The following is a 10,893-nucleotide window of genomic DNA, read 5'->3' as shown; positions in this document are numbered from 1 at the left end:
GTGTCCGACTGGGTAAAGGCTTCAGGGCCTATTCCCAAGTCCCAGTAGTCCTCCTTGGGGTCCAGTAGTCCTCCTACATCTGCACATGTCACCACTTTGGCGCTAACACCTACCGTCCATATTGAATACATGCTAGGGCTGTCTCATACAGGACTGGTGTCCTTCTCCTTCCCTGCCTTCCTCCCTCCCTACCCTGCCCCCCACCCTACCCTTTCCACCCCTACCTCCCTGCCCTGTCTGTCCCCTCACCATGCCTCCCTCCCTATCCTACTTTCATTCCTACCCTGCTTTCCTCCCTTCCTTCCTCATCCCTACCCTACCTACCTCCCTACCTGCCTCACCCCTACCATGGTGCCTCCGTACCTGCCTACGTGCCTGATTTCTCTCTGCCTCACTGCTTGTCTTTCTGCCTGAGTGCCTAACCCTCCACCTCTCTTTCGCCTCCTTTTATGCTTTTTCGTCCTTGCATTTTCTCCTTCCTTCCCGCGCTTCCTCCTTTCTTATCTCCCTCGTTTCTTCTTTTCTTCTTTCTCTTTCTTATTCCTCCAGTCTTTTCCTCTCTTCCTCCTGTCCTCCTTACTCCCCATTCTCACCTCTCTCTCTCTCTCTCTCTCTGTTTCCCCTTTCCTCCTTTCTTCCATTTTTATCTCTCCCATCCTCTCCTACTCTCTTCTCATCTTCCTTTTTCATCTCACCCCTCCATCCCCCCTTCACTCGTGCCAACTTACTTGCCATCTCTTTTTCCTCTCCTCGCTCTCTTTTCACTTCTATTTCTCTCTCTCTTGCTCTTTTTCTCTCTATACACGCCTTCTCCTCTCATCCTTATGTTCACATCTCCTACCTGCCCTCCTCCGTATCCCTTCCTTTCTCTCCCCTTCTCTCTCTATCCATCCCTCTTCTCTCCTACTATCCTTTCTCTTCTCTCTTCTCTCCTACTGTCCATTCTCTTCTCTCTCCTCGCTTATTCTCCCTTCTCTTATCTCCCCCTCCTCTTCTCGTCTCTCCCTCTATTGCTGGTATCTCACCTTCCACGTTCTTTCCTTCCCTCCCACCTCTTCCTTCCTCATCTCTACCTTCTATCTCTCTCTCCATCTCTCTCTCTCTCTCCATCCCTCTGAGCCAAAGATTCCACAATACGCTCTTGATTGTTGTTTGTGTAAGTTATGTAACACTGTGTAACTCTCACTTCACTCTCTTCTACCTCGCTCGCTCCCTCTCTACTTTCCTGCCTTCCGCTCTCCCTCTCAACCTTCCTACCTTCTTTCTACCTTCCTTCCTTCCTGTCGTTCTACCTCTCTACCTTCCTACCTTGTTCTCTATCTTCCTGCCTCCCTCTCTGCCTTCCTTCCTATCTACCATTCTGCCTTCCTCTCTACCTTCCTACCTTCCTCTCTACCTTCCTACCTTCCTCTCTACCTTCCTACCTTCCTCTCTTCCTTCCTTATCTACCGTCCTACCTTATTCTCTACCTTCCTACCTCCCTCTCTACCTTCCTCTCTACCTTTTTACCTTCCTCTCTACCTTTTTACCTTCCTCTCTAGCTTTTTACATACCTTTTTTGTTGCCTGTTTTTCCTACCTGCCGGCCTCCTCTCTCCATGTCTACTAATCATCTCACTCAACCCTCCACTTTCACACAGTTCCTGACTAGAGAGAGAGAGAGAGAGACAGACAGACAGACAGAGACAGAGAGAGACAGAGACTGAGACAGAGAGAGAGAGAGAGAGACAGAGACAGAGACAGAGACAGACAGACAGACAGACAGACAGACAGAGACAGAGACAGAGGAGGAGAGGGGGAGAGAGAAAGAACTGTTTTTCGCCGCCTCCAGCCATACTCTTCTCATACAATGGTGAACCTCTCTTTATACTGCTTCTTCTACTTCTATATTTTGTAATACTAAGGCTCGTATTCCCATCGGTTAAGGAAGCTCCCTAACACCTTTCCCTTAACGATTTATTTTTGGACACGTCTGTCATATAGTTTTCCGCCTTAGTTTTTGAGAGTTTGATTATATTGGAAAGATTTAAGTATCACAGAAGACAACGAAAATACGTAATAGGCAAAATAAATCGCTTAGGAAGAAGTGTTAGGGTTTAAATTGCATAACAAAACACATTCCTCGACCGTGTGACCTGCGTCGTCCCTACCGTCGAAGGAGAAGTTAAGAAATAGGTGTGGTGAACAAAGGATGAGTGGAATGAGCAAAGGCATGAGTGGGATGAGCAAAGGAATGAGTGGGATGGGCTAGAGGAATGAGTGGGATGGGCTAGAGGAGTGTGGGATGGGCTAGAGGAGTGAGTGGGATGGGGTAGAGGAATGAGTGGGATGGGCTAGAGGAATGAGTGGGATGGGGTAGAGGAGTGAGTGGGATGGGGTAGAGGAGTGAGTGGGATGGGGTAGAGAAACGAGTGGGATGGGGTAGAGGAATGAGTGGGATGGACTTGGGGAGTGAGTGGGATGGGCTAGGGGAGTGAGTGGGATGGGGTAGAGGAGCGAGTGGGATGGGTGGGGGGTGAGTGTTGTGAGATTAGTGGCTTCAGTGCAGTGAGGGTTTATTCCACAACGCCTTCCTGGAACGGGTGTGGTCGGTAATGTAATGGACGTGAGGGGCAAAGGTGGTGGTAGGAATGAGGTGGAACTGTGGTGAGGAGTGGGCAGTGGGCAGTGGGAGTCGGGAGTGGGGAGTGGAAAGTGGGGAGTGGGAATGGGAGTGGGGAGTGAGGGCTGGGAGTGGGGAGTGAGGGCTGGGAGTGGGGAAGGGCCATGAGAATATAGCTTTCCCTTCGTAAATGGGTGCTGTAAAAATAATAGTTTGAGTGCAGTGATTTTTTATGCCCATTAAACCTTCATCTTTTGTATATTATAATCTGTTCATTTTCAGCTGGCAAATATCCGTAACCTCTTTCAGCTTAGTTGCTGGCTAGATATAGTCAGACTAGAGTGTAAATTGACCAGTAACCAAGGAGACTTATTTCTCACTCATAATTAATGCTCCTTTATTTCCATTCAACCATGACTGAATATTCATGTAGTAAGGGTGGCCCAATTTTGCCAGACGAAAATAAACACATCATGCCTCTTTTACCTTAACTTGGCCCAGATTTCCGTCCTTTTCCAGCTCATTTCACGGAGCTTAGTGGCAGAAAAAGACAGTGCTACGGCGCTACCTCCTTTCAATAGACTTTCTTCGTGACTAGCATCATATTCTAGCGTTAGTCTGTAGTTATAGCTCAGCATTCAAGATAGCTGGGTCGCAATTTTATGTCAAGTGAAAGTAAAAGGAGTATAGTACCGACATAGTTTCCCTTGAATAACGTAAAGGAGAAAATGTGCAATATGTGAGATAAATCGCCAAGAAAGTGGTGCTCAGAAATTCCCCTTCAAATTTAGAACACGGCAGGGAGGTCGTTGCCCCAGGAGGAAACTGGTAATCTCTGTGCAAAGATTTCAGTTGTTTTCCAGTTTCCAGGTGTTTTCCAGTTTTCAGGTGTTTTCCATTTTTCAGGACTTCCAGTTTTCAAATCTTTTCCAGTTTTCACGTGCTTTCCAGTTTTCCAGTGTTTTCCAGTTTTCATGTGTCCTCCAGTTTTCAGATGTTTTCCAGTTTTCAGGTGTTTTCCAATTATCAGGTGTTTTCCAGTTTTCAGGTGTTTCCAGTTTTCAGGTGTCCTCGAGGTTTCAGGTGTTCTCCAGTTTTCAGGTGTTTCCAGTTTTCAGGTGTTTTCCAGTAATCAGCTGTTTTCCAATTTTCAGGTGTTTTCCAGTAATCAGCTGTTTTCCAATTTTCAGGTGTTTTCCAGTTTTCATGTGTTTTTCATTTTCAGTTGTCCTCCAGTTTTCACGTGTTTTCCAGGGTTCAGGTGTTTTCCAGTTTTCACGTGTTTTCCAGTGTTCAGGTGTTTTCCAGTGCTCAGGTGTTTTCCAGTTTTCAGGTGTTCTACAGTGTTCAGGTGTTTTCCAGTTTTCATGTGTTTCCAGTTTTCAGGCGATTTCCAGTTTTCAGGTGTTTCCAGTTTTCAGGTGTTTCCAGTTATCAGGTGTTTTCCAGTTTTCAGGTGTTTCCAGTTATCAGGTGTTTTCCAGTTTTCAGGTGTTTCCAGTTTTCAGGTGTCCTCTAGGTTTCAGGTGTTCTCCAGTTTTCAGGTGTATTCCAGTTTTCAGGTGTTCTTCAGGTGTCCTCCAGCCTACGCCACCAATACGGCCAGTGCCACTCGCAGCACAAAGAGCCGTGACACCGAATAAAGCTCGCGTTACAAAGGCCATCTGATCGAACTAGAAGCGACCCTCGAGACCTTGGCCGTTTCCTACGCTCTGTTTCCTTTGCCTTGTTCTCCCGCGGTGTTACTTCTGTGTCACCTCGTCTTATTTTCTACCTAACGATCTATCTGTTTGCCTACATCCTGCCTATCTATCTATTTATCTCTTCACCTACCTGCATATCTATCTACCAACCTACCTATGTCTCCTTATCTGCCTGCCTAACTACCTATTAATCTATCTATCAGTCTATTTACCTACCTGTCTGTCTCCCTGAGTGCTTAACACTCAGGCTCTGCTTAACACTCAGGCTCTTGTGACCCATTTTTAGCTGAGTCAAATCGTCTGGAATTAGCTGGAAAACAATTCAAAAGTTGTTGTGATCATGAGTAGGTAAAATGAGACAACTGACACTCACGATGCTACACGGTGTTCACTCAGCTCAATAACATCAAAATACGAGGGAGTTAATGAAGACAATGGTTTCTCTCTTTCAGGCTCACTTACAGTATGATTCAGTCAGATTAATAAGATAAATCTGTCGTCGCTTTAATACAATTTTAGAATTGTCTTGACGATAAAAAGGCTAATGGAGACTAAGATAACACACGTTAGCTTGTGTACTCGCATAGCTAAATAATATCCTAGCGGCATAGCTTTAGTTGGAGTGGAATTCGAGAGCTGTCGCAACCATGAGAGCCTTTCACGCTGCAACCCACATCTCTTCTTCCAGTTTATCTACCTACCTACCTTGCAACAGCCCCTGTTTACCTACCAACCATCCTACCTACCGCCCAACCTACCTACCTTACAACAGCCCATGTTTACCCCTCTACCATCCTACCTACCTACCTAGTAACCCACCCACCTACCTACCTAGCAAACATTCAGTGTTTAGTCACCTATAGTGCTGTTCATTTGCAAGCCAAAGCCAATTACTATCGGTAACTGGATCGGAAGGGAAAAGTTATCTGATAATCGGTACCGTATCAGAATCGGCTGGGTAAAGATGAAAAATAAACATATACGGTATATATATATTCTTAGTGACTCTAGATTATTATAAGTCTTCTAGCACTTATTTCTCCACCTTTTTATGTGTGAACTAAAGCTATAATGAATTTTTTTCCCCAAAAAATACGATCTTATATCACATCCTCTTCTTTGTCTTCATGGCAATATACTTGAGCCAAACATGCAAAATATTTAGACCATATTATTATATCACTGGTTTGAATGAAACTCTAAACAAAAGCAATACCCAGACAGCAGTTTTCTGTCAAGAAGCTGTGCCGGACAGGTAGACACCTACAAACCAGCCGGTAAATTGATCACAAACACATACGCAGTGTACAGTACACTGGCGGTGTTCCATCAATGGTATGACAATGTTTACTTTCACTGGTACAAGACTGTGAGCAGAAACTCAATATATTTTCATTTATTTCTGGTATTCTAGAGTAAAATGACGTAGTTAAAAATATACAGTATACCCACAACTTAAAGTACGGTTATCACTTTATAACTTTTTCAAAAAATATAAACTGAAGGAATTTTGATAGCTCGATGTAGTTCAATATATTAATATATGTATAATTTAATAAAGTACCAGCATTTCCACGTTTGCTAAATAAAATTAGATTTGCAAGTGATGACCGAATTTAGCATTAAATTCCCTAAAGTCCCAGAAAACGAGTGGTAATTAACTTCATATTTTAGAATGCCAATAAGACAAATTAATATTTAAAAGTAAGTAACTTCTTTGCCATTGGTAAAATAATCGGATGTAACATAAAACACATACTGTAACTTTTGTGCTTCTCTAGAAGTACACACCACTCAGTCATTTGATAAACAGTCAACACATAACATTTTAACTTCTTACTCTATATCAACTCTCACGGTAGTCGTGAGAATAATTCTAGCCCCAGTATAATTAGCTTGTCCTATAGACTTTGTCTTTAATTTAGTACTCTGAAACCTTGTAGTTCATATCATGAAATGCCCTTCAAACGATTGTATCAATCGAAGGAAAAGTAACCACTTTCTCAATTATGAACTGTTCTCATGGCAGCCGTGAGAATAGTTCCGGCATCTGTATAACGAACGTGCCCTGTAGGCTTTACATCTCAGCAGTTGCTCTGATTTCTAGTAGATTTTCTCATTAGCCGCTCTTCGACTTCCCTACCAAGTTTGATTAATATGACACAAATGCTATTTATTTACGGCAAACCAAGAATATTCTCACTGCTGCCGTAAGAATAGTTCCTGCCCTTATATAACGAAAGTTTTATCTGATTTAACCGAAATTTGGTGACGCTGTTGAGGGGTAGCCCATGACCAGATTTACTATTTCTCAAAGGAATAACACAAAGGACAAGGTCTCATAACAAGGTCAAATTTGGGACTCTCCTGTAGGCTTAGCATTAAGTTATTGGTCTGAACCCGGTTGATTTTGTCATGAAATGCCTCTCGACCACTGTACCAAATATTATTCATGTCGCGAAAAAAAAAAAAAAAAATCGTTTTCTCAAGACCGAAGATATTCTCACTGTTGCCATGAGAAAATTTCTGGCCCCAATATAATAAGCTTCACCTGTAGGCTTTGTCTTTAAGCTATCACACTGAAATCTCTCTGATTTTCTTATGCAGTGTCCTGCGACTTTGGTCCAAGTAAAAAAATATATATATATTCGTTTTCTCAAGATTGGAACTCTACTCACAGGTACAGCCCCAACATAACCAGGTAGCCCAGTAGGCTTTACCTTCAGCTATTGCTCTGAATCTTTGGAGATTTAGTCATGAGCCGCCCTTCGACCTTTCTACCATGTTTATTTGATATCGGATAACTATTATGTGTTTATTAATAACTGGAACTATGCTCGCAGCTATTGACAAAATAATTCCCACCCGAATATAATGAGCTTGCCCTGTAACCTTTGTCGTTGACCAATTACTCTCAGGCCTCGTAGATTTTGTCATGAGGAGCCCCTCGACGATTGTACAAAACTTGGTGCATATAGGAAAAATAGCTAATCCTTTTCTAAAGGCCGGAACTATTCTCACGGCTGTCATGAGAATAGGTCCTCCCCAATATAACGAACATGTCCTTAAGCCACTGTTTTTCAGCAGTTGCCCTGAAACCTCGAAGATTTTGTCATGAAGTGCCACTCCACTAGTGAGTCAAATCTGGCTCATATCGAAAAAAAGAAAATAATAATAATAATAATAATTTTCTCAAGAGCGAAATCATTCTCACGACATTCGTGAGAATACTTCCGGTCTTGGCAAAACGATTAGTTTTTATCTGATGTCAACGAAATGTGATGGAGATGATGATGGATAGCTCGGGATGAAATGTTCTACTTTTCGGAACAACTGGAAGAGGATGGTCACAAGGCAATGTCAGTTTTGAGATTGCCCTGTTGGCTTTATTTTGAAGCTATTAGTCTAAAACCTCGTAGATTCTGTTATGTAGTGACCCTCGACCATAATGCCAAACTGAATAATGATGAGGAATACTATGTGCATATTGAATGCCGGAACTCTTCTCACGGCTGCCAAGAGATTTTTACAGACACACACACACACACACACACACACACACACACACACACACACACACACACACACACACACACACACACACACACACACACACACACACACACACACACACACACACACACACACACACACACACACACACACACACACACACACACACACACACACACACACACACACACACACACACACACACACACACACACACACACACACACACACACACACACACACACACACACACACACACACACACACACACACACACACACACACACACACACACACACACACACACACACACACACACACACACACACACACACACACACACACACACACACACACACACACACACACACACACACACACACACACACACACACACACACACACACACACCATAAATTCTACCATCAATCACAAAAAATCGCTCCATCGAACCAACTCTCCACGGGGATGTTCCTCTTTTGAGGTTTGTGGATTTATTGTCAGGCTAGCCTCTCCTCAGCCCTTATATATCACTGTCCAATCACCCCCCAATCACCACCAAATCACTTGTTTCAATGCCATGGAGTTTCCGGGTGTTAGACTGGCCTCATTTTTTGAAGGTGCTTTCTGTTAACTGCCGCTATATTATGTGAAGGTAATAATGGTCAGTGAAGAAATTCGTACATACATACATATATACATGAATGCATTCATACATACATGCATACGCACATACATACAGGCGTTGGCAGAGGTACTCATATGCGCCCTCTCCCTCCCCCTGTCCGCCCTCCACCTCACTCACATACACTCTCCTAGCAAGTTTCCCATTCTCCATCCTCTCCACATGGCCAAACCATCTCAGAGAATTTCTCGTAACACTTTCGACCACGTCCACATCAACACCACAACTCTCCTTTACTTCCTCCTTTGTCTGTCTGTCTCTCCAATGAACTCAGCATCCACATCAACACGACAGCGCTCCTTAACTTTCTCATTTGTCTGTTTCTCCACGTAACTTCACATCCACATCAACCCCACAACGCTCCTTTACTTCCTCATTTGTCTGTCTATCTATCCAAATAATTACATCCACATCAACACCACAACGTTCCTTTATTTCCCCGTTTGTGTCTCTGTCTCTTAAGTCATGTTCTTTCATAGGCTCATGTTCCTTTTTAAGTTTACGTTCTCTTAAGCTTACCCTTTTTCGTTTGCTTATATTCTTTCTAAGGATTACATTCCCTTACAGTCTATTTTATCTTCACGTTCTCTCTTACTCCTCCTTTTTCTTTGGTTACCTGGTTGAGTTGCCGGTTAGGCGTTAAGTATAAATATTAGAGAGGCATCCGAGAAAGAAGGCGAATTTTAGATGACGTCACATTTTACGTGTTCACTGTAGACCGTGCTGTCGAGGGGAGGGCTGCAGACGGCTTTTTCCAGGACATTTTTCTCCATTAATGTGTACAAAAATCCATTGTCACTTAATTTATTCTAGGTTAATACGCGTGTGAGCCAGAATGGGTTAATTTAAGTCAGGTGGATAGGTGTAATGTGTGTTAGTTGGAGCCGTGATGTGGAGGAAGGAGTGCCGATTGCTTTTCTAGGACATCTTTCTTCATTAATGGTAAAATATATGTTAAGAAAATCATGATACATTAACATAGAAGAGTCTGACATGCAAGTAAGTAAGCCTGAGTGGATTTAATTCAGGATGAGAGATTTCTTACTGGGTTAGTGTGTTTTCCGAATTATAAACTGCCAGAGAAACTTGTTGTTGGGTATGATTGTTTGATAGTTTCATAGTGGTTATTCTAGGTGGCATTGGAGGATTCGTAGCAATTCTTCTTTAGCGACTTATTCTGAAAACTATCACTATATCTGTCGTAAGCTGTCGAGGGCCAAGGACGTAGGGCAGTCAAATATTCAGCCCTTAGACCAGTTGGCTAGCGCGGGTATTATTCTGAGTGCTCCTTGCTGAATGTGGTATTGTTGCTATTATTGCTATCATTACTACGAATTGATGTTGCTATTGCCGTTATTACTGTTGCTATTGTTAACGCTATTATTGCTCCTCTATTTTTGGTATTGCTATGATTACGAGTCTCCGGTAATTATGTTTTACTTTAAGCAGCAGACGTACCTTACCAAATCGGCTCTTTTTCCTGATAGTCTTTTAAACTTTCCTGGTTATATTTGGGGGTGGTAAACGAACGTTTCACGTAAAATTTTTCCCTGTTGTATTTAGTCATGTTCCTTCTGCTGTTATCGGCTGTTTCTCGATTGAATGGGCAACACTTACTCCAACTAACATACTGATAGCCTTTTAGGTATGTTTTCCTAACCATACGTATTAACATATTCTAAAATAAATCTAACCTAACCTAACAATTGAACCAAACATAACCCAGCAATTTAACCTAGCCTATCTTAATCAAGTAAGTTTTAGGAAGTCCGCCATTACAAACGCCGGTGAGACATAAGCAAAATATGATAACATGGGGTAAGATGTAAAGCAACTACTCGCCACCACGAAAACAGAATAATACAGAAAACAAACTGGATCAATAGGAACTGAACTGCTAAGGTCCTTCTGCTACTTAAAGTAAAACGTACATTTACCCGGTTCTCCTATTAGTATTAGTGCTGTTTCTATTACTATTATTATTTATTTCTATTAATGTTCTCTCTCATTTCTATTATTGATATTGTTATTATCATCGTTGCTGTTGTTATTGCTATGATTATTACTGCTGCTATTATTATTCTGTTACTAATTCCATGTTCTTCTCAGAGAGGTTTGACCAAGAGAGCTAAAGAAGAAGTGAGAACGAGACGAGACAACAGGACAGAAGACAAAGACAAGAGATGGGACACAAGAAAACAGCTGCAGTACCATCGCAGTCACCACCACTACCACTACCACCACTACCACTACCACCACCATCAGCACTACCACCATCAGCACCACCACCACCATCAGCACTACCACCACCATCAGCACTACCACCACCATCACCACCACCAGCACTACCACCAGCACCACCACCGCCACCACCACCACTACCACATCACA

Source organism: Coenobita brevimanus, chromosome 96 (genome assembly GCF_032717465.1).
Source record: "Coenobita brevimanus isolate Jiangsu-jjx chromosome 96, ASM3271746v2, whole genome shotgun sequence".
NCBI classification, from domain to species: Eukaryota; Metazoa; Arthropoda; class Malacostraca; order Decapoda; family Coenobitidae; genus Coenobita; species Coenobita brevimanus.
Note: the sequence above shows the minus strand (reverse complement) of the source record.